Source organism: Pyxicephalus adspersus, chromosome 1 (assembly GCF_032062135.1).
Source record: "Pyxicephalus adspersus chromosome 1, UCB_Pads_2.0, whole genome shotgun sequence".
NCBI classification, from domain to species: Eukaryota; Metazoa; Chordata; class Amphibia; order Anura; family Pyxicephalidae; genus Pyxicephalus; species Pyxicephalus adspersus.
Window position 1 is genome coordinate 36,325,375 of NC_092858.1, and position 20,256 is coordinate 36,345,630.

Below are 20,256 nucleotides of genomic sequence, written 5' to 3' on the forward strand. Positions count from 1 at the left end.
AACAGCGCTGCCATCTAGAATGAAAGGGACCTATAGCACGCTACACAATGGGAGGGACTACGAAACCGCGACCAATAACAAAACAGAAGTCTGTTTACCAATGGGAGGAGGGATATTGCACTGGTTACCAGGCAGAAGCGCACCTTAGATTGCTGCCTGGAAAGTGAATTCCGTGACTGAGAGGTGTGCTGTGCTTGTTATGTAACTCGCCGTGTGTGGCGGGAAGATGTCGGTGTGTGCGGGTCACATTTCATTGTAGGCCTCTGAGTGTCGTTTCAGAACGAGGCTTGGAGCGCAGCCACAGGCGTCCTCGTCAAGACCTAATACATTGTAATATGTGTTACAGGTTATGGCATGGGAATGGTACCATATTACAAGATTTCCTATAAAATGTACGTAAAGCCCAAAAGTTTGGAAAGAAGAACCTCTTGCTCAGGGAGCGCCCTCCTAACTACCTGACTGTGGCCCACCTGGACCTTCTTTCCCATTCTATTGGTCCTTACTGTGCGGCCTTGCCCAGCACCTCACAGCCTTTACAAGCTAATCGTCATGACGACCAGTCATCTCACATGTTACATGCTGTGTACCAGCTTCTTCAAGAAGCGTGAAATCCCCTCTTTTATGAAGTGGAAGATTTATCATATGTTTCTGGTAACAGTTTAAGATTTCATATTGTCCCTTGCTCCTTTATAGATGTAAATAGTATCTGTAACTGAGAAGTTGGCTGCTTGGAAATTACCACATGTGCAAAGTGCCACCTCCAGCTTACCGAAGAATGGGATCGCTGCACAGAGCAGGCTGCGGCTCTTGTTAAAGTTGCCTGCTCATTAGTGGGAGCTATTACTGAGGGGTAAGTTACATCTGTCTATGTATAGTTATCCATTGTTAGAAAGTGTCTGTAATATAACAGAAGTTGGTGTGGTTAAGTGATTATATTTTTCCTAATCATAAGGAGAATAGTTGCTAACATTCTGGGCACCGCTGCTATCCGAGAATAAAGCAACTTAGATGGTGCATCTCATTTGATCACTGTGGTTCTTTCCACGCTCTATAGTGATGTAGCAGCTGGCAGAAGGAACCACTCTGCCCACAAACACCACAGAACTGAGATATTAGGACCAGTATTGATGTACTTTATGTTTTACAAACCACTTAGGCGCATGCTAATCATGTGGTTACCTGGAAACACACACAGACCACTGTTACCACAATCGTACACATTATCATAAGTACCAAAGTTTGTATAACATTCATAAAGCTTTGAGAAAGTACCCCCTCCTCCTTCCAGCTTTTGACTTTGATCAGATCTTGTGTCAGTTCTAGTAGTATATAAAAATGCGTTTACAGTGAAATGCCAGCTACAGCGTTTTCATTTGTAGTTTTTGCTTCTGTACTGAATGGTCAGAATCTATCAAATTTTATTAGGTACCATCAGGAAAATTTGTTCTTATTTCCAATTCCAGTGGCAACAGAAAGAAAGAGAAATTGATTAAAATACAATATAGAGGTTACAACCCGCTGTTTTTATTGTTTTCTGTGTTATCATTGCAAAGATTCTGTTTACTTTTCTGTCTAGTGACCACACAGCAGGGGAGAGGAGGAGAGTAAATCTCCAAATGGACACATAAAGCAATAGCACCTGGCAGGATTCTAGCACCCCCTCAGTGCTGAAAATACAGAAGCTTTTATGCTTTACTTTTCTGAATTAAGTTTTTTTTTAACATTGCAGTTTCTTGCTTACCTGATCTAAGTCCTGTGAATATTTGATTCTCATCAGGCAGAAACCATTTTGGTGGTGGTCAGGGGATATTGTGCAAGGGGAATAATCTTGAATCAGAAATATATTTTAGATTGTGGTACTTATTCTATGACACATTAGTATACTATACTAAAGTTGTCCTCTAAACCAGCGGTCGCCAACCAGTGGTCCGCAAGAAAATTTTGGTTGAAAAATTTGGACATTATTTGCAATTTTTATGTTTTATTAATTATAAAACAAAAATATTATTCTAATAAATTCTTGTATTCTGAATGACAATTTTCACCTTTATATTGCACTAAATTCACGAACTGTACTCACGAACTGTACTAGAGACGGAAAAACAAGGGAGGTGCAGCGTGACGTCAGTCTAGTATTAAATTGTATGAGGCAACCGTCGCCGAGCCGTACGCTTCAGTATTGTTTCCACCATTACAACAGTCACCCCGCTCCGTGATTCTCATCCGATTGTTATTTTTTATTTGTTTATTTCTCAGATGCTCTTTTAGGTAAGTATGTCCTTAACTGTGTATTTTATTTACTGTTATATTTAATGGCATCTAATAGTTTGAATATGATAACTATCGTTTCTTGTTTGGTGTTAAATTCAAATGAAAGAAACCCATGCGTGAGAAAAAGCAAACAAATATTTTGCATTTCTTTAGTAATACCAAAGATAATACAACTAATGATAATAGTAACAATGATAATACTTCACTTAACCGTGAGCTGATCAATGAATCAGAGCCTCCACAGTCCTTGTCAGGCACCATTAGGAAGATTTTTATTTTACAAATGTATTCATCTTTTTAAAAAAATTCATATTAATTGTCTGTAGGATTTAAAATTATGAATAAAGTGGTCCGTGAGGTCCGAAAGGTTGGGGACCGCTGCTCAAAAGAACCTCTTTTGTTAGGAAGATTTTTATTTTACAAATGTATTCATCTTTTTAAAAAAATTCATATTAATTGTCTGTAGGATTTAAAATTATGAATAAAGTGGTCCGTATGCTTAGAAAAGTTGGTGACTTCCGCTCAAAATAACCTCCTTTGCCCCCCCCCCCTCGCATCCCCCTGAGTGCAGCCCACATGCTAAAAAAAAATAACACTTTCCAGCAATCTCTACTGTTAAGCCATGCCTGGTGCCATATTAAATGCTGTCTCCAGCCATCAAGAGATCATCCAGAAAGTTTAGTTTACCCATAAGTAAATGGTGTCACTGAATGCATATGTAAAAAGTAGGAAAAATGGGATGGGGCCACAAATGAAAATAGCTGGAATGCAGAGTAAGGTAAATGTACACAGTGGGGTGTTGGTGTTACTTAAAGCAGACCTGCCACTGAGATGTAAACTGCCATTCCTAAACTCATTTTACCAAATGCTAATTGTCTAAGTATACAAATCACTTGGTTTTCAATTGTTCCAGTCACATAACTGAATAACTGACCCATAGCCATTCTGCCATTCTGGGTCAGATTCAGATGGAACAGTATTAGGCTTAAGTCTTGTACATAGACTGCTTTTTTAAATGCTTATAAATGCCCATACCATACGCTTATGGGAGTTTATACAAGCGCTTAAGGGCGTTTTAAAGCTAGCCTAAGGCTGGATATACACAAACTGTTTCCCCAGCGTTTAACCTGAGGCTTTAAAAGCCCATGTTTGAAATTCCAGGCATTTTAAAGCTTGCCTTTAAACTGCCGGAAAATGTCAGTTTGTCTGCGTTTTGCTATGTTTTAACGCAATTATGTTTGCAAGCATTTATAAATGCTGGAAACATGCGTTAACCCTGTGGTTTAATTTTTAAAATGATGCAAGGAGCGTTATCTATAACACTCAAAAACATGCCTAAGGAAACACCCTGGTATAGGAAAGGGAATTTAAAACATGGGCTGTTAAAGCCTCAGGTTAAAGGCTGTGGAAACAGTCCTTGTAGACTTAGCCTAAGAAGTGTTCTCTTTAAAGCTCAAACTTGCTGCCCACAAACGTGGTGTGGACTGGCTTGTTGGAATGCATTGGAGTTTCAAACATGAGTGTTTGAAAGCTGGATAAACAGTCCATGTGGACTTGGCTTTCAATTGCAGAGGATTAGAACACCAACAGGCAAACAAAATGGTTTATTTATTACATTATCATAAGAGCTTCACTAGACATACCTTTGTCATGATCACCTGGCCACAAATCAAATTCTGTGTGAAGTGGAGAAGAAATTACAGCGTTCAGGAACTAAGAAGTTAAGGTGAGGTATTTGTGTGATTGCATTGACAGATTTGAAAACTGCAGTCAGGAAAATAAACTTTTTAGTCAGTATTTGTAATCACCTATAGAATTTTGAATTTCCTGGTCTTTGTATTTTTTGCTTTGTCAGCTTTCAGTGCTGTTTGTGTATCTTATATAAATGTTTCCAGCACTTCCTAAACCCATAACGGAAAAGAGGGGAGGTTCACACTTGGTGACTTCAGGAGGGGTACAAAGTTCAGCATCTGAAATCTAGGAAGTTGATGCAGTTCAGAGCTCGAGGGGAAGGGGCACAATTTGCCTTTTTTTTGTTTGGATATTAAAAGACGTTTTCCCCACATTGCTGCTTTGTTACTTGTCACCAATACCAGGGCAGGTGTACTGCTTGGAGTTTTCTGTTCAGGTTATGCTTGTATGACAACTGTAAATAGTAGGATTCTATGAATGGCATTTCACTCTGGTTTAGTATCAGCCAAATAAGTCTCAGTGTTTTTCGGTCATCACAGCTTTGATTCCACATGTTCCGTCTTTTTGCCTACATTTGCCTGCATTACCTTTTAAAGTATTTTTTAACGCCAGGCAAATGATTAAAAGCAACTGAAGATTTAAAGCTTTTGGTTTCTTGCAGAGGCAACTTATATTCCATGACTGATTTATTCAACAGTTTCTCTAAAGAACTCTTGAAATACCTGTCCTGAAGAAAATTCTTATTTGAGACAACAAAATTAAAAAATGTCTTATGAGAAGAACTCCACTTAGAAAAATACCATCTGCTATTCCTCATCTCCTAAAAGTGCTAACTGCATAACTGACATCAACACGTCAGCACCTTAAACCTTTGCCACTTAAACAACCTAATCAGACTAACCCCCCACCCCCCCAAATGTAGTGTCTATTTTCACTATCTTGACCCTGTACTGTGTAATCTTAAGCTAGGTACACACTTCCAATGGTTCTCGCCCGATAATTGGCTCAGGGCCGATACCAGACGAGACTCTGGCGTGTGTACAGCGCGTGTCGTTCACTGTCCGAAAGACTGTCCTGACGGATCCATGAACGATCATAACGCAAGTGAAGGGGGAGAGCAGGGTGCCGCTCTCCCCCTCCCCTCTGCATAGAGCAGAACCGTGCTGTATGTACAGCATCGTTTATGCATCATGGAGTGCTTAGTCGTTGGAAAGGATCGTGAAAGATCCTTCCCAATGACTATAATTGCAAGTGTGTATGCGGCTTTACTTCTTGGGCCACACATAAGATAATGGGGATAGTTTACCTCTACTGCTAACACCGAATTCTGGGCAAACCTAAAACGTGCTCCATATTTCTCTCCCCCTATGCAAAGCTCGTCTTCCAAACAGTTTTTCACCAACCTCCGTCGCTTGGATTAAATGGACTGGACAGAAAGCAGATAGCTAGAAGGGAATGGTCAGGACAGCACAGGTGGGAATTAGAGGACTGGATCATCCTATTAGTTCAAAAAAAAGAAAATGAGGTGGGTTTAGGATACCCACTGCAGCTTCTAATGCTTTTTGTGTGTGTGCAGAGAAATGGAACTAATACCTTTTAATACAGGAGAGGACTACCCACGAGTGTGGAGGGCCTGAAGTGCAGCTTAAAGCATCGTAAAAATTCCTCAAATGTATACTTGTTCCAGTTCAAATGGTAGTGAGGGCATCAGAGAAGCATGACAGTCAGTAAACTAAGCATTTTAAAAGGAGAGGCAATAATGAGAGGCCCTATATTTTTCACAGTACAAGTTTTCTTGAATGAAAGCAGAGATCATATAACACATTCCATTAGCCACCTTATGAAAACCCTGGCTTGGTATGTCATTTTAGACCAGGGGTGCCATACAGGTAGATCGCAAAGGCAATGTGAATTCATTGCGGAGCCCTGCGTTTCAAAATAAACTCTACCATGCACAGGAGTTATTAAGGCCAAGTTTTTTTTTTGTTGGTAGATCATTTTGACTTGACTTTTAAAAAGGCCTTGCATACCAAAAAAAGTGTGGGTACCCTTGCTTTAGACCCCAAAATACATTGTCAAAAAAAAATGTTGATGCTGCCAATACTGGCTGGTCACCAGGGCAATAAAAAATTTACTAACCCATTCCTACTTTTTCAAACAATGTTTTTGTATACACTTTAAAGAGGAACGATACCCAGTAGGTGGTGAGCTTCTGCCATAATAAACAAGTTTGCAAGGCATGGCACAGACTTGCCCATGGGCTGCTGCCCTGCAGACATGACGGGCCCAGGACCTGCCATTGCCGCATTAAAGGAAGGGAGAAAGGCACCATTATCACCGGTGGCTCCATGGAAGACTTCCAAGATGATTGCAATCCTCTTAGGCCATCGGATGGCCACTGATGATGTAGCTCTTATGTATGTGCAGGAGTTACATTGTCTCTGGAGGCGCTACACAACATGAAGCATGCACCGTAGAGTGTGGAACTAAAATGAAAAGCCACTAGGAGCTAGGGTTTTTTTTTTTTGACAAAAGAGACATTGCATGACTTTTGTCAATTAGCTGTACCTCCTATTATTAATATTATTATTATTAATTTTATAATGAATTAATAAACAGTATTTATATAGCGCCAACTGATTACACAGCACTGTACATTAAATAGGGGTTGCAAATGGGTGATACAGACAGTGACACAGAAGGAGGAGAGGACCCTGCCCCAAAGAGCTTACAATCTAAGAATGACTGGTTTTCTTGAGTTTAGGTTTGTTTTGAGGCATCTTATTTTCTAATATTTATTCACTTTATGGGATTCTTCTGAACCAGGTTATAGAAAATATTTAAAAATTCCTCTACTTAAATATTGTAAGGTGAGGCATTGTCTTGGCAAGGATGAGTCATGTCTCTGCCCATTTTCCTAAAGTTAGAAACAAACTTCCTTTTTGCGTAAAAATTATGTTCTTAAAGCTTCCTGCTTTTTATGTAACTTATGATTTTATCTCATTTAAAGAATATGATTTATCATCATTAAAAGAAATATTTTGCAAAATAAAATGTCCTGTGGGGGGCAGCAGAGTACAGTATGAAGCTCACAAATGTCATTGTGCAATGACTGTCATCTAACACTATTGTTTTTTAATGACACTCAGCTTCTTAAGTAAAGTTTTCTTAAAAGTCTTCTAAAGGTTTTGCTGATTATTCTTTTCCTCATTGTATTGTATTTTTAAATACTAATATTTCTTTTTTGGACTGTTCTTTTGACCTACATGATCAGGCATTTTATGTAGGGAATGGGGACAGAAAGGTTTGATAAAAAGAGAGCATTTAAGATGATTCTGTGTCTCAGATTAGGGCTGAATTTACACCTATGCATTGTAGCAATGTGGTATATGTGATGGTGTGATAAAGTGCTACTGCGTGGTGTTCTGCATTATATAACTAAAAAAAATATAAAAATATATCTAACCCATTGAAACAGTCTGCCTTAAAAGTGCACAGTTTTTGCACTTTATAATGCATAGTAAAGCATCACAACAATGTGAATCCAGCATTAGGTTTTGTACAGATTTGAAGTAAATGTGTGGAAAGTTACTGCTCTTTCTCTAATATTAATGTACACTTACAGCAAACCTGTACTAAACTCTCCCTTGCTTGATCTCATCTCTACATATTTCTATGTACTTAAATATCATTGTTTAACTAGTACACAATGATATCTACCCTTGATGGATAGAGCTACAGAATGTGTTGGCTGTGTTTCAGCATATTTCTGTTTGCAAATTCCAAAAATAATATTTCCTACAAAGCTTATAAATCTAACACATTTTTATGACTGTAAAGGGTTACCTTTGTCCTCTGAGCTTCACTGAAATAAAAAAAGGTTTGTTTAACCTTGCTATTATAATGTATCAGCAGCACTGTTGGTTACTGATCCACTGATCTATCTTCTCAAAATAATTTCATGTGTGTGTGAAATTGTCTTTTTGAGTGCAGCTCAGCTGCTATCTTCAGCCTTCTTCTTCTGGGTACATCACCCAATCTCGCACTGCGCAGGCACAAGATCCGGTGGGATAGCCCGCTGTAAATGGAAAAAAAGAGTGCCGATCTCACTGCACATGTGTGAGATCTGCATCTCTTTCCCCTCAGTCTAGGAAAATGCCCCTTCGGTGCATGCCGCAGCAATCGAGACAGCAGGGGAGAGGCTTCACCCTTCTTTTTTTTTTTTCAATAAATAATAATATAATATTTTTACCTTATATAAAAGAGTTGTCTATCCTTTTACGTAAAGTAAAAATTTTGCTTTAACTAAAAGTAACTGTTGCTTTTCTGTAAAATAAGGATTATTATGTAGGTGTGTTAACTGTGAGAAATATACCAATGAGAACTGGTGCAAAACCTCCCACAGAATTTGTTATTTGCCATTTGTTTGAATGGTAACAAGAAGCCAATATATACTCTTCTTTTTTTTAATCTTACTTATTTTTTCTGCATTGTCTCTCAGGAAGCCCTTAGTAAGCTGATCAGAAGATGTACATAGCAGCCCGATAATTGCACATGATACGTAAAACTAGAAACATTGCTGGGAAAAGAGCAATTATATGTTCTCCCATAGACTGGCCATACACTTAATGGTTGACACTAGCTGTAGCATTTTCCTTAATAATTTTCGGTCTTGCTGGAAAATATCTGTGCTAGTTTTCAGGAGGAAAAGGCTGTGTAAGCATTATCAATGACGCTAGGAGTAGAATGTGCAAACTTAGCAATTTTGAGAATGGCTAATTCTTAGACTTTTCATCATTCTTCAAACTTGTATATAGCCAGCTTTACTGCCTAGTGGGGGAGGAAACTAACAGCAGCGATGCCCTAGATGTATAAACAGTACTACACTAAAATCCATCTTGAAACTTTTAAGGAAGGAAGCACTGATTACAGAGCAGCTAATTAGGAAATGAATGAACACGGGGAAGCTGTTCTATGTTTACGTCTATTACCATTAACCAGTGTTAACTCCTGAACTGCTGATGAAAGTGTACATGTACTGTACTTCTGTCCATAGATTTATTTATAGATTCATAAATCGTGTTTTTAGATGGATATCTACTTCACTGTTGATCCACCTATCAGGAATTGTGGGGCATTGATCTATGTTTGTATGTAAAGCGGTATTTTGAAAAATGTGCATATACAGTACATTGAATTGTGAGACATGAGAAAGGGAACGATGGCAGGTAGTGAAATATATACATGCCAATGAACAAAGCTGTATAATTCGTTCAAACAAACCCATGGAAAGAGCTTTTGGTCACAGGTGGAACTCCAGACAGAACTGTAATATCAGTCTCAGGATTGCAGTCTTTTGCTATACATTACGTTGAAAGCAACGTAAATCCAACGTACTCCACGTTTTGTGCAGTTTAGCATTTTACCCCTCTGAAATCATGTCAGTACACCTATTTGATTGGTAACTACAATAAAAAAAATGGCATAATAGTCTTGACTGACTGTGAGTGCTGCCCCTTTTTAGCTGATTTAGGCTAATAGAATAAGTAAAGTAGACATTAGTTTTCAGTCGAAATCTTAAAAATGCAAGTGCAATATGTGTATGTCTTATCCAGGTTTGAAGATTCCAGAATTATCCACCTGTTGCAAAGCCTATGAAAATGAACCGCATGAGACTGCCTGAGAAGGTGAACAAGAAATGTACCTTTACAGTACCCCTTAAAGTAAAAGTACATTTTATGTCCCTTACTTGCAAAGAACAATGTTTTGTATCCTATTCCTCCTCAAAACAGATGCTGCCAGCAATTGTATTACTCTGTCTTTGATATTTATGACTTAGATTCCTGTTACTCCACTTTCTGCAGTCAATGGTTATTTCTTTATGAACAAATCAAATATTGAACCAACCCATTATCTATGCACATTGGTTTCCATCTTGAGTGATGCCCAAGTCCGAGAACCTAATTTTTCTAGGACTGTCTTGGTTTTGCACTTATTCCTGACTACTCGGCTTCCTGCAATGTTTGTACCAGGTTACTATTCAATTTTCTTCTGCCCTCCAAAACCCTGGATCTACAAATTTGCTGTGTGTTTGTACTCCATCTATATCTACCCAGCTCAACAACCTGGTGCTTCTGCTATTAATAGTCAATGATTTGCTTATTGGTGTGGATTGTCTGGTTTAGCTAGCTTTTTTTGGATAAAATATGGAATGGTTAAAACCCCTGTGATTTTTTTTATATAAATATAGGTCATTGAGAAATTTATCTTTGGTTTTTGTCACATCCACAAGTTAAAGAAAATACCTTTATTGTAAAAAAATTCCTCTTTAAAACAGTTTACACCCAGACCAGTATTCTCGTTGGATGCTTTCACCTTTTTTCCAGTTCCAGTGACAACTGAAATTTTTGTTTCTATCCTAGTTTATGTCCTGGTCGTAATAGTTATTGGGACAAAAAGGATGAATCTTCCCCCTTACCTGGCAATACAGACAGCAATAAAACCTGACAGGAATTGTAACTGCACCACAAAAAATTATTTTAGATTCTCTTTATGTAATGTTTGCCTGCATTGTTTGCCCCCCCCCCCCTCAGCACACCGGCCAGAGCCACAGACCACTGGTTGGCGACCGTTGCTCTAATGCTTGGCAATAAAGAGAGCATTAGAGAGCACACCTTAACTTCCATCTGGAGAAGATAGAGTATCATGAGTGAACCTGGCTGATCCAGCAAACTTGGAATGGATTTCTCTAAATCATTTTAGGTGGCTGGCAAATATTTTTATTCCTGGATCAGAATAGCTGTTTCCAGGTTTGCTGGATGAGCCAGGTTCTCCCATGACAGTCTTTTTACTCCAGTTCTGGAGAGCTGTAAAATATCAGACTCAATGTATATTAGAAACGGCAGAGTCTGATAGAGCCAGCTTAATGTCATGGCTAAAGGACATCCCTCATCATCTAGCCATTTCCACCAAAGTCTTACTTTCTTGGGCTTGCCTTATTCATTATTGCATTTTAGTTTTTTTAATTTCAGCATCATATATGCACACAAACCCAGCTTCCTGATTTTTGCAAGCTAAGTACAGCACCCAGTTACACCTTCCACAAGCCATACCAAGGCCTGCATTACATAGAAAAGCAAAAAGATCTATACTAATGACACTGGCCATGTTATGAAAACTGGTTTTATTTACTTTACAAGGCCTTACATGTTTAAATTGGGGGCCAAGGGGAACAAAGAAATTAAAGATGTATCAAATTAAATTTATGTTTTTAATTTTTTTATGACTGGTGAAATTGGAAAACTTTATATGTTTTCACTGAAATAGCATTGTTTTTATTTATTCATTTTTGTATATAAAGGTAATAATTTGGAGATAATTTGGAGAAAGTATTAGGTAAAGGTAGTCTTTGGATGCACAATATTAATATCTTTTTCTAAATAAGGTACTGAACTTGAGAAGACCAAGGTCCTAGTGGTGCTTAAAGAAAAAATGTCGGGTGAAATTGTCACTTGTAGATACATTGCAGGCCACGCATGCTCTTCTTCATTTTTCTAATTGAGTTTATGTGCAGGTTGTTTTCCTTTGATGTTAGATAATATGCAAAGAAGTGTGGGTTAACAGCTTGGTATGTTAGGCCCAAATTCCTGTCTGTCTTCCCTTTCACAAGTTGTTCTCTACAGGAGAGGCCTGCAAATTGTGCAACCAAAGTAACTGTAAACCACCGGCAATTGCTTCCTTCCTGAGATGAAACACAGAGCAGCCCCTATTATTAACTTTTTCTTCATCCAAACCTGGCTGTGTTTATTTAAAGTGGTTTGAAAAGCCTCCAGCAAATCAGAAGGGGCGGGGGGACAAGTATAAATACGTACCAGTGGGGTTATTCATAAAGCTGCCACGGTCATGGCACAAATGCGTCCCAATTTAGTTTTTTTCCAGTGTTGTGAGTAACCCCTTATGTCCTTCACCTCACTCAAAGTTACTACACACGTAAATGCATCCACATTAAATAGGCTATGGAATACTTTCATGGTTATGCCTAAGGGATAGCTCTAAGCTCAGATGTGAACTTTCACAGAAATGCTTACAATAGTGATGTGTGAGAATGTTTACCTAAACTCATGTTTTAAGTAATTGTCAGATGTTGTAAATGACATTTCTGCCAACTGTTAGGCATAGCGTCTGTGGGAAGGATGCATTTAGTAAATGTTAAGGAGGATTTCCACTGAATCAAATACCACTAGTTTTTAGTCCATTTAGAACTTTGCTTTGTTTGATGGGACCCCAACAAACTAAGGCAACAAGTTTGTGTTTTAGCGTGCTGCAATGCATGGCAATACAATGTGCATTGAAGTGGGTTGCACTAGAAAATAGGTCATCTTGTGCTTTTTAAAACATGTTCAGATACATTGGCAGTGTATTTGTTTTGCAATAGCTTGCTTTATTGCAACCCATTTTATTATGTGACATACAATGCATGAATGCACTGCATCTAAATAGGCCCATAATGTTAGACCAGAATGTACTGTTATAGATGAATGGAAAGCAAATTTCATAACTCTTAAGATGATTCCGTAACCACAAAAATGCAATTTACTAATCCAACTTTCAAATCAATCAATGGCCTCTTAGAGGGATCCAAAGGTGGACTTACCATTTCATTTGAACTACTGTTTCCTTAGAGGAAGTCTACACTTAGATGTCTAATGTGACACAGGGGTTAGAGATCAGATTTTCTTGCCCCCCTGTAATGTTAGATGTCTTATATCTTTTTGTCCTGAATGCAGAAAGCCAAACCACTTATTATGGTTACCATAAAAATCTCTAGGAATGCATATTCTTCAAAGAACATTGCATAGAAAAAAAAAAAAAAGAAAAAGTATGCTGATGATATCTAATTGGGACTGACAGAGGACCAGCAGCCCACATATATAATGCACTACCAAGATTCCAGCAGAAACAAGTCCAGTATATAGAGCCAGGTCACTCAAAGATAATCTGTGCACCAGACCAGGTATCAAAGGCAAGACGAAAGCAGAGTTAGGGTCATAGGCAAAAGGTCAGTCCAGGCAGCATGCATTCACTGGGGCAGAAATATGCAAGGTGAGCAACAATAAATCTTATGAAATCACACACAACAATCAAGTCAGCCAAGCTTAATGTTACAACAGACACTGGGGGTTGTGAACAGAGAGGCAATAAAGTCCCGGCAGCGAATGACAGCACAAGATTAAGTCAGGAACTAATCTGCCTCTAAATTTCCCTTCAGCTGTGCAGTCTCAGCGTGTGAGCTGGAGATGCAAAAAAGGTACATCGGGTTAAACGGCTAAAGGAAAGCAGGGACAGCTGCTATTTCTTTGTTATCCTTGCTGCTGCAAGTGACATCACAGGACAGAATAAACAGTGTTTGATACTGCTATGGTACACGGCACAGGATTGCCAGCCAGATAAGCATCTAACACCAATGCATTCAAATTGGCTAGTCCACACCAGAGCATTTGTGGGCAGCATGTTTTTGAGCATAAGGGAGAATGCTTTGTGCTGTGTTTAATTTTTTTTTATCTGCTTCTAAATGCTTAGATATGCCTCTAAATAATTATAAACATTTCCAATTGAATCAATGTGGGCAGTTACAAGGCTTTATAAGCATTTATAAATGCTTCCATTGAAACCAAATGGAAGAGTTTACAGCTGTTTTTAAGCATTTTAAATGCTTCTTTAAACTCCTAGAAACTCTTACAATCGCTCATAAAATCATTATGGGCTTTATAGGCATTTTTAGTCTTTCTTGAACACTTGTATAAACTCCCATAAACACATTCAAAAATGGTATGGGCATTTAAAAAAAAAAAAAAAAAAAGAATAACCTGTGTACACTAAAGCTACGTACACATGTCCAATGGTTCTCGCTGATATCGGGCGTGTGTACAGCGCCCGTCGTCCATTATCCGAAAGACCGTCCTGGCGGATCCACAGACAATGTGCAACGGACTATCATAATGCAAGGGAAGGGGAAGAGTGCACAGTGGGGTGCCGCTCCATCGTTCTCCCCCACCCCTCTCTATAGAGCAGAACGGTGCTGTATGGACAGCACTCGTTCATGAATCGTGCAGTGCTTAGTTGTTGGAAAGCATCGTGAAAGATCCTTTCCAACGACTATAATTGCAGGTGTGTATGTAGCTTAAACCTTAATCTTAGTGAATGAGGCAAAACAAAGTAAATAATAAAAACTTTGTAAATGATAAATTATGTGCAAGGTAAATGTGTTATGCAAAGTTATTTTCAATTTTGTTTGACTGCATTATCTAAGGTAAGTGAAAATTCTCTCCTCCTCCTCCTAATCTTTTTGTCTTTGATGTCTCAGATGTAAATAGTGCTAAATTACTATGCAAGTGTTAACAGTACAGTAAATTGAAATGAGGTCACAATAGGTAATCCACAGCTCACTGTAATGAGCAGAAAAGCTGGATAGGAGAAGCAAAGAGAAATGATATAAGGGCCGAAGAAGTGTTGATCAAATAAAAGATTGACACTTTTTGTTTTTGTTTTGATCCTCTTTTGAGTTGTTTTTGATCACTGTACCATAATTAACCTTTACTGATGATCAGAATATTCTTTCACTTGAATGAAGCGACTTATCATGGCAAAAGTACTGGCTGGTGTATTTTAAACAAACACTGATTTCCATTGCAGCCTATTCGCTATTAAATACTACTTTTTACCAGTAAAAATGACAAGCTTTCAAAACTGGCTATTCTGCTGATAAGTGTTGTTCTGTTCAGCTGATCGCCACTTTTATAAATGAGGCAAATAGCATCCTCACCAGAAAAATGGTATTTTGTATAGGAGCTCTGTTTTATGTGTTTTGTCTATTCATTCCATTATAATTTGTACCTAATAGTGTCTCAGTGCATTCAAACGCGTTTTTACTCTGTAACTTGTTACTCTGGCTTTGAAAGAAACCTATGTTGCATATCCAGTCTATAAATAAATGGTTTCATTAAAGAGCAGACAATTTAAAGTGCCAACACATACTTTTCTTGGACCCTCCAGAGCACACTGAACATTCTGGTTAAAAAAAATTCCCAAGTCAACCCAGCCCAAATACCACAAAGCATACCATGAAACATCTTCCCATGTCTTCAGTTGGAATTATTTTGTTCTTCAGAAACATTCATCTCTGGCTCGGTCATGGTGTGCAAACATCTTAGCTGTTTGTCTCCAGTCACTTTTTCCAACACTAATCATCACGTTACTAATTTACATATGGTAAAAAAAAACTTAGTTTTATTTGGAATTATGACTTTATAAATCTGGATTTTCCTGCAGCTTTTTTTTTGGCCAGGGTTTAATACACACACAAAACAATGTTTCTTTTTTTAGTTTTTACATTGTATTTTTGTTGGTTTATGTTTCAGCTTAGGTTTCTATCAAGTAAATGTAAAATTCTGGTACTGTTGGTGGTAAGATGATCAAGAAAATATAAAACTGCACAAATTCTTACCTCTGTATGATAAACTATGCATTTTGCAGTAGGTATATTCAACTAGACTTAGTCTGGACTGGTTCATGCAATGCTGAGGACATTTGTATAGCTTGTCCAGTAACAGAATAGGACTTGTGGAACCACCAGTTTCTAGTTGTATTTACGTCTAACTGTAACAGCCATCACTGAACAGGGGTGATTGTTTTCTATACTATCTGTTCTCAATCCATAATATGGGCCTGATTTATTAAAGCTCTCCAAGACTGGGGAGGATACACTTTCATCAGTGAAGCTGGGTGATCCAGCAAACCTGGAATGGATCTGGTCCAGGTTTGAAAACATTTGCTAACAAACAGCAAATGACTTTTAAGAAATCCATTCCAGGTTTTCTTGACCACCCAGCTTTACTGATGAAAGTGTATCATCTACAGCCTTGGAGAGCTTTAATAAATCAGGCCCTCTATATCCTACAAAAAATTCCATTATAACATATCTACCCCCCTGATTGAACAATATTTCACACCTTCAGTCATGTAAATCTAAAAATTTACAGTATATAGACGTTTTGACATGATGGCTTGGATGTTGCAACTACAACGGTGGTTTTACAACTTTTACTCATCATCTTCAGCTATTTCTCACTTCATGATAATTGTATTAACTGCCTGTTCTAACTGTTTGAATATAAATACTTTGATTTTTTGATTCTTGGCACTCACCAAGACATGGATAAGTGGGAACCTTTACAGACACGTGTATACCTTATGACAGCAATTTAAAACTTTTCATAAAACATAAAGGCAACAGATAGCACTATTGTACTTTTTCCAGTGCTGGTTTGCACAGGTCAGAATAAATGCAGTACATTTCTTAACCTGTCTGGTATGCTATGTCTACATTTAAATCCGAAATATAAATCCAGGAAGTATAGAAACTACAAGGCATTTTGTATGAAACGTCTGATAATGTGAAAAGGCAATACTAGTATTTATGTATTTCTTGCATAATACAATACATTTTCTAAACTCTAAAAGCAGCTTATGCTCAATGTGCTAAACCTAACATGCCTATATAACTTAAAATTATCAGACAGGGTTCCATGAAACCCTGGGGATCCCCCAGAAGTTGCTATGGATGCTAAATTAATTTACCACCCACACTGACCACCAAGATAGGTGCGGACAATTTTCCACTGAGCACCAATGAAAACAGTCACTCCTATACTTGTGACTAAGGAACACCACACTATTTTCTGCCTAGGTTTGTTTTCTATAATATTGTCATGATTATTACTTTGTTCTAGGTGTTAAAAATGATAAATATGCCATATCATTTATTATTTTATTTAAACATTTCTACAAGTTATTTGTCACACTAATGTACAATGATTTGTATGCATCATTTTTTAGCAGGGCTCTTTGGGGTAAAAAGAATAAGAGCGATTGTTCTCTATGTGTCCTATCACTGTAATGCCATTCCCTTTCCTGTCTCTTATTCTAAAACATTATCAGGTAATTCTTTAAAGTATTAATAAATAGCTGTCAGTACCTCAGAAAAGTTGAAAACCATTTTATTTTGACAATAAAAAAAGTATATTGGTTTATTACTGTTTATTTATTTGTATGTATATACCAATCTTGGTTCTCACATTTTTATTGACACTGCAGTGAGTAGGGATGTGCAGTATTCTGGTGCAAACAGTAACGTTCTAGAGTTCCCTATTTCATTGCAATAAACAGATGCAGCTGATTTGAATGATTTTCCTATGTGTACTGTGGTATTGCATGTGATGTAAAATCTAAAAAATGTTATACATTTCTCTGCAGTGTAGACCAGATCCATTAGGTTAGACTACTTACCCTTATGTGAAAGCTGACAACAGTGTAAGTACAGTATACGAGGGGTGGGCAAACTTTTTGGCTCAGGGGCCACAATGAGTTTTAAAATTTGATAGATGGGCTGGGCCAGTATCAGATGGATGGAGAGTGTTTGTATGAACTGATATAAATTATGTGTAAAAACCATTATCTAAAAGTAAAAGTTTAATGGGAACTGTTGGTCACCCTTTTTTTGCCAGTGGACAGGTTTGTACCAATACTTGACAAGCCAGATTGGAAAGCCCCTTGGGCCATAATTACCATTTTACTGGTGTCATATTCGACTCTACAATCCACTGAACAAGATCTGGTACCCAGGAGACTACAGATCATTTAACAAGATTCCTGATTTCTCACTGACCCAAAATGATGTCTCTGAATAAAGAAAATACCATACCATTGCTAATGGAAAATAATAGTGGTTTGTCATGCTAATGTGGATTCCAGAAATACATCATAAAACCCAAGCAAATGCAAGTAGCTCCCTGTAGTTACATCTTACATTTGTGTGATTCAAAGAACAGAAAAAGATAAAAGGACTCACATAGTTTATTCAATTAATGTTCTACTTTAATTTTTAGCACCATGATAAAATTTAGCAAAGCGCATTTAAAAAAATAAACAAATTAAATGTGTTTTTTTCTCTCTCTCTGTATCTCTTTGTTTTTTTTAACTCCTCATACTGAGTTCCCTTGTATATGATATAGTTGTAGAAGTACAGTTTTAAGAGTTCCCTTCTCTGTTGCTAGAAAGAGTATGAAGGCTTCTTCTGCGACTGGTGTAATGGATCCGCCCTTTAGCTACCAGTCTAAGTCATTTGAAAGAGAAAAAACAAAGTGCTATTTGGGAAGGTAGGCAGTGTACTTTTTTTCAATAAAAAGTTGATTTTAAAAGTCTCATATTCTAATTGTCATGTACCTGTTCTAGACCTGTTCACTTCCATTCTGTTGGTATGTTACCATAGTTGGACTTTTCTAGAGGTTGAGTGTGACAGAATAAACAATTATTAAGCAAGTAATTACATCAGTGGAAGCTAAAGCAAACTTTAGTATATAGTGCCAATGTACCTTTTACTTTAAAAAGACAAAGACAGACTTTAAATGCAAAGACAGATGGACAAACACAGCATATATGTTGCCTGACTCTCCTCTGCATTAGGCAGTACTTATTTATCATTTTCTATGTATCATATGGACATATTCTTTTTATATTTCCTTTTCCTATAGTTGTATAGATTTTGGATGCTTGCAGCTCCCAACATGCAGAAATAGTTTTGAAGAAGTGTGACTGTGTTCTCATATGTGTACATTTAGGTGCAGAGACACCTCAAAATCACAAAAACACATAAAAAATGAGTCGTCTTGTAAGCAAACTACGACAATGTATACACAAAGTGAACCATGACACAGGATTGTGTATGCTGTATGCACAAGTAAGACAACAGAGTATGCTGGAGTGGCTATTTACATTGCTGATTGTTCATATTGGATAACTTTTACCTAAGTGTTTGGCATATACTGCCTGCATGTGTAATTGCACATCCTCCCATAAGTCTCCAGACACTAATAATATAGTTAAATTTCTTTCAAAATATAATATAAATGGGTGGGAATCCTATTTTTCACACATTTATTGGTTGTAAAGATAAGAAAACGCTTTTATTTAGTCTTACTGATGCTGGCACCTACAGATAAACTCCTCATAAGTCAGATTCTTGTGCCACTTCAATTTTTCAAAATACACAGGTAATCACATCTTACTAGCAGTAACTTCATAACGGGAAAAGCCTGGAAGGCTGACTAGGACAATATGCTGTACCTTTGTTACATTTTATTCTGTTCATGCCTGTTTCGTTTCTTTTAAAGCAGATATTGCAGAAATATGCAGTCCTCTCTTTTTAACATTACATTTGCTTGTCACATTAGCATACTTTTCTTTATATTTTCCCTCTGTATTGCTGGAGTAAATTGAAATGGCAAAGGATTCCTTTTCTCAAGTTTATTAGAAGTGGTCAGGAGGTCAGAAGTGGTCAGACTTGGCCAAAAATATACAAACGTCCCTTTTTTTGATATATATGCAGAAAAAACAGAGATACATGCTAAGCAAACACCATGATGTCCACAAAGCCTGGAAGAGAATATACAGACAGGTAGCCTGTTTTTAGGTGGCATAGCTTCACAGACAAGTTGCTTGAACTTTAGGAAAAGTTTGCTTTCCAGATTATTTTTGAAGAAAACACCAACATTTGTTTGACTTCCTAATTTTCCTGAATAAATAATTTCCACAGGATTTCTTTACAAGTGGTTGAGTGTCCACAGTTGATTTTTACATTCTCAGAGTGCTGTGATGGTCTTGCATCCAAGATAACATAATTTACTTCACAGATCCTTGTTTGATATTGGTCTTCCAGATGCATTATCCACATTTAATGGCAGTATTGTCCTGTCAATGAACTATTGTAGAGTTCTCTAGCTGTAAGAAGAGTTGACAAGTTGGAGCCATCAAAGGGAGAATGTGACCAGGTATTAGTCATTTTGATGGCCACCCTTGGCACCCCTGGAAAAAAAAAGAACAAAGTCAGTTTACCTAAAAATAAAGAATGCATACTAGAATAGATTATAGATTTTGAGCCTGTTGTGTTTTTTTATTTTCTGCATTATAATGTTACTTTACCCATCTTTTAACCAAAATTAGAGATGACCATCATTAAAATTCACCTTTGTATGAGAACAAGTGCCAGTATTGCAAGATCATTCATTTTAGTTCTCATTTAAAGCGAATACTGGTTGTCAATTGTCTACATAGGTCAGGGGCTACTGTAGGAAAAAAGATTTCCTATAGTTCTATTAACGCTAACACCACAAATGTTTTCAGCTTAAAGGGACCATATTGTCCAGTATTCTGCCTTCAAATAAATAATAAGTGGGTTTG

General features: G+C 37.4%; 1 protein-coding gene and 1 long non-coding RNA gene across 3 annotated transcripts in view; one reads left to right on the plus strand and one right to left on the minus strand.

The window, feature by feature from the left end:
• Positions 1-4: 4 nt before the first annotated feature.
• The window catches only part of LOC140327245 (uncharacterized), a 34,384-nt gene continuing 14,132 nt past the window's right edge, over positions 5-20,256 (plus strand). The window contains exons 1-3 of one of the 2 annotated variants that reach the window (XR_011920004.1): positions 5-183; positions 694-850; positions 18,075-18,154. This is a non-coding gene — a long non-coding RNA (uncharacterized lncRNA). Of the gene's footprint in view, positions 184-693; positions 851-18,074; positions 18,155-20,256 lie in introns of those variants that run through there. The other variant, XR_011920003.1, reaches the window with a different exon arrangement.
• LOC140327233 (twist-related protein 2-like) overlaps positions 16,846-20,256 on the minus strand; it is a 36,320-nt gene continuing 32,909 nt past the window's right edge. The window contains exon 2 of the mRNA XM_072406542.1: positions 16,846-19,881. The gene's annotated coding sequence lies outside the window, so the exon portion shown is untranslated. The remainder of the gene's footprint in view (positions 19,882-20,256) is intronic.